Source organism: Neopelma chrysocephalum, unplaced genomic scaffold (genome assembly GCF_003984885.1).
Source record: "Neopelma chrysocephalum unplaced genomic scaffold, ASM398488v2 Primary Assembly neopelma1_75142, whole genome shotgun sequence".
Taxonomy (NCBI): Eukaryota; Metazoa; Chordata; class Aves; order Passeriformes; family Pipridae; genus Neopelma; species Neopelma chrysocephalum.
In genome coordinates, this window is record NW_020909193.1 from 1 (window position 1) to 4,514 (window position 4,514).

General features: G+C 49.8%; 1 pseudogene; it reads right to left on the reverse strand.

The window, feature by feature from the left end:
• Positions 1–242: 242 nt before the first annotated feature.
• Positions 243–2,630, reverse strand: LOC113979328 (annotated as a pseudogene).
• Positions 2,631–4,514: the final 1,884 nt, after the last annotated feature.

Consider the following 4,514-nt stretch of genomic DNA (forward strand, 5'->3'; position numbering starts at 1 on the left):
AACACCCTGCAGGAATGAAGACACTGACTGTAAATACACTTGTCTACCTGTAAACCTCAACTTTCTTTGCTACTATACAGCAATAACATTTCCTATTCATATTGCAGCTCCAGACTTAATAAATAGAATTGCATATATTGTGCTTTAGAAATTAAAATGCATTCCAAAGTCAGGCAATGCTAGACAATGAAAGTCTTGAACCCTCCCCCCAAACCAACCCCACTTTCTGCTTTCAGAACCAGCCCACTTCCTCACTCTCTTCACAAAGGAAGAAACTCTCTCTTTCCACCTCTGAAACACAAATTCCCTCCCCAAAAGTGATCAGAAAGAGTCTACTTAGGCACTACTGCAAATGGAAGTTGTCTAATAACCATTACCTCTAACTCAGGAAGGGGAGGAGGTGAAGAAAGTCATGACAAATGTTTGGATTCCTTCCTCTTTGATGTGTTCTCTTCCCTATCTGACGCTCTGGGACGTGTGCAGGGGGGTCAGCACCTCTTCAAAGATGGTTCCTTTCACATCAGAGCCCCTCAAATTGGCTTCCTGGAGGTCACAACCTGATAGGTCACAATTCTGAAGGGGAAAAGAAAAAGAAGTGTCAATGGAATGCACCCAAAACTCTGTTCAAAGCTTTACTTGAAGTCCATTTACCTGAACTCCATTGTACTCTGAAGCTGGAGAGCTCAGCCAAAATCCAGCAATCCCCCAAGTTACCAGCTGACTATAGGATAGGAAGGAATAGGATGGAAAATGAATCCCAACTCACTTCCAAATCAGTTCCAGCCAACGTTGCTCCCCTGAGGTTACAGTTCTTTAGTTTGGTGTTTCTCAGCGTTGCAACTTGGAGGTTAATTCCTGTCATCTGACTGCCCTCCATGGCCACTCCTTTCAGGCTGCCACCTGGAACACACACAGAAAGGAGTTCTGGGAGGAAAACCAGTCAGAAACACAGCAGCTCCACACTGGTGCTGCCTCAGAGCTGTGTGAATTGGAGGAGGACAAGGGGATTTTGGGCTGAGATGATCACAGACTCAGTGCAGCCCTTGTGGGCCCTTCTCAAGATTCTACAAACCACAGCTGAAACTTTTCTGGGCCATAGAAATGTACAAGCACAGGCTTCAGTTGGCACAGATTCACAAGGCAAAAGCTTCTTACCTTCCAGATTAGCTTTAAGACCTGATGGGTCCTCAGAGTTGCAGCCTTTCAGTGACGTTCCCTCTGCGTTGGAGCGCAGCATCTTCACCCCTGGCAGGTTGGCACACTGGCACAGACAGGAGTCAGTGAGAGCCAGAAGAACAACACCAAAGACAATCCAGAAGACACTTTTAATTTCTGCTTTGGCAGTCAATCCCATCAAATCATTACTGGGAGGAAGTGTAAAAGCTTTAGGAACCAGAACAACTCTAGAATCTATTTAAGAACTCGATGTTTTACACCGCTCTGTTTGTTCCAGCTCCTCTCTGTTAACACAAGCCCAGCCCTCCCAAGCTGCAGCAGCTCTTCCATCCAGCACAGAGCCTGACAGGTCAGCCCTCTCCAGGCTGGCCCAGCACAGGTTGGCACGGGCCAGGTTGCAGCGGCTCAGATTGGCCATCTTGAAGTTGATTTAACAAAGATCCAGGTGGGAAAGATCCGCTCCACTGAAACTGAGACCCTGGAAATCCCGAGGAATAAACCCCCCAGAAAGGTTACAGAGGGGAAGGGGTGGGTCTGGACACAAGGTTAACATCATTGTGTAGATAGGTGTTGTACTGGTTTAAAAGTTTACCAGCAGGGGAAATGAACTCAACTCAAAAGAGAGATTATAAGTCAGAATAACAATTTATTAAAATAATGCAGTAAGTACAATTATACAGGCAGACAAGTGGTTTTAACCCACAAAACCCAAATGTATAACCCAGCACCCTGGGGCATGAACAAAAGTGGTGTTCCTTGGCCCCCTGAGTCCAAAGTAAAGGGAGAAGGGAAAAAAACCTGCTGGTGGGAGAGCTGCTGCCAGCTGGTCAGAAAGTGGTGATTGCAGTCCAGTTGAGGGTGGTGGTCTCAGTCTGGTTGAGAGCGGTGAGCTGCAGTCTTCCTCTGGATCCCATGAGAGGTGGTAAGGTTCTGAAACTCCCAGTTTATATATTCTCCAGTTCAGGCGGGAGTGCTCAGTCCCTCCCTCAGAGCGGGGAGTTCCATAAAAGGCCATGAGGATTCTCAGTCCCTCCCTCAGAGAGGGGAATTCCATAAAAGGGTATCAGAGCGGGGAATTCCATAAAAGGGTATGAGGACAGGAACATCTTCCCACCTCGCAGGCCTCTACTGACAACAGTTTCTGGGCAATGGCATGGAAGGCTATAGAATACACAGGTTTGGGTTACACCCTTCCAGTGATGAATTGGTCCCAGCCGTTCCAACCAGGACACCCATTGATCCCCATTGTTTAATGGGTAGACCTGATGTCTCATCCCCATAGATTTTAATGGGTAGACCTGATAACTCATTGATCCCTATTTAGTTTAATGGGTAGATCCGATGTCCTATTTGCCCCAGGTAGACCTGGTCTCATTTATCCCCACTGCCTTTAATGGGTAGACCTGATATCCCATTTGCCCCACTGAGTGTAATGGGTAGACCTGATTTCCCATTGCCCCTATACATTAAATGGGTAGACCCGATGTCTCATCTCCATTGACTTTAATTTGTAGACCTGATTACTCATTGATCCCCATTGACTTTAGTGGGTAGACCTGATAGCTCATTTATCCCCATTGACTTTAATAGGTAGACCTGATACCCATTAACCCCGATTGACTTTAGTGGGTAGACCTGATAGCCTATTAACTTCCACAATTGGTAGATCTGATGTCTAGTTTGCCCCATTTTATCCAATGGGTAGACCTGATGTCCTATTTGCCCCTTTGACTCCAATGGGTAGACCTGATGACCTGGATTTTTGGGGTGCCTCTTTGTCAACTCCCCCAAAACATTGTGTGGACACACTGGGGGTTCACCAGAGCCCCCTCAAATGCCCCCTGGGGTCCCCCTGAGATATTGGGGTACCCTCTTTGCCCCTCCCAGAGCTGGAGCTGGTGCAGAACGCTGTCTTCACTGACCCCACCGACCAGAGTGCCTGGGTCTACCTGCGCTGCATCCTCTCCCGAGGTAATTTGGGGGGGACAGGGGGTCCCTTCAGACCTGGGTCCTTCACCTGGGTACCAGGGGACACCCCCTGAATGTCGGGGTCTCCCCCAAAAAGCCACCCCCCCGCCGAGGATCATCTGCGTGTACATCAACCGAGAGGACGCCACATTGGCCACTGTCTTCTCCCGCCCTGTTGTGGTGAGTCAGGATGCTTGGATTCCCCCCCACCCCCAGAAAACTTCTGGGTCCCCCCTCTGTACATCTGTGAACCCCTTGGACACCTGGATCTCCCCTCCCCCCAAAAAACCCCCCCAAAACAGTGCGGCCTGACCTACTGAGATCACTGGACTGTATTAGAAACTTTATGGGTAGACCTGATGGCCCAGTGATCTGCATTGACTTTAATGGGTAGACCTGGTGTCCAGTTTGCCCAATTGACTTTAATGGGTAGACCTGATGACCTGTCAATCCCTTTTGACTTTAATGGGTAGACCAGATATCCCATTTGTCCCTTTGACTTTAATGGTAGACCTGATGACCTATTGATCCGCATTGACTTTAATAGGTAGACCTGATTTCCCATTTGTCCCATTGACTTTAATGGGTAGACCCGATGTCCAGTTTGTCCCCATTTACTTTAAAGGGTAGACCTGATGTCCTCTTTGCCCTATTGCCTTTAATGGGTAAACCTGTTGTCCCCTCAACCCCATTGACTTTAACGGGTAGACCTGATACCCTGAATATTTTGGGGCTAAAAACGCCCATTTTGGGGAGCGGGAAAGCTCCGATTTTGGGTTAAAACCCAACCGTTTCTGCGCCCCCAGGTGAGCCCGGATCACCCGGACCTGATGACGACCCTGGATGGCTCTGCCCTGGAAGGGGCGTGGCGCTCAGGGGAAGGGCGGCCACGCCCCAGCCACACCTGGGTATCCTTTCCCCTAAATAGGAGGGCGGGGCTGGGGTGGGCGGGGCTTAGGGCGGGGCATGGGGGTGTGGCTCTCCCGACACACCTTGACAGGTATCAAAGCTCCTGGACCTGCCCCGACCCGCAGAGGCCCCGGCCACCGAGCGGCCACGCCTCCAGCTGGGCGTCACCTGGGAGCCTGACTCTGCCCACCACCAGGTGATGCTGCTGCCAGGTGAGAGCCACGCCCAATCCCTGCCACGCCCCTTTGTATCGGGACGAAGTTGGAATGTCATTATTTTTGGTCTGTGTTTGGCCCTAGCCACCTGCAGAAGTTTATGCTTGTCTCCTGCCAAGTGCTCTGATAAAGCAGTGGACTTGGCCTTGGAGGGAGAACTTCTGTGTAAACTGTTTTAATTGGTCTGTTGTGATTGGTTAATGGCTCGTCAAGGGCAGTTGGAGGACAAAGTGATGAGGAGGGGAG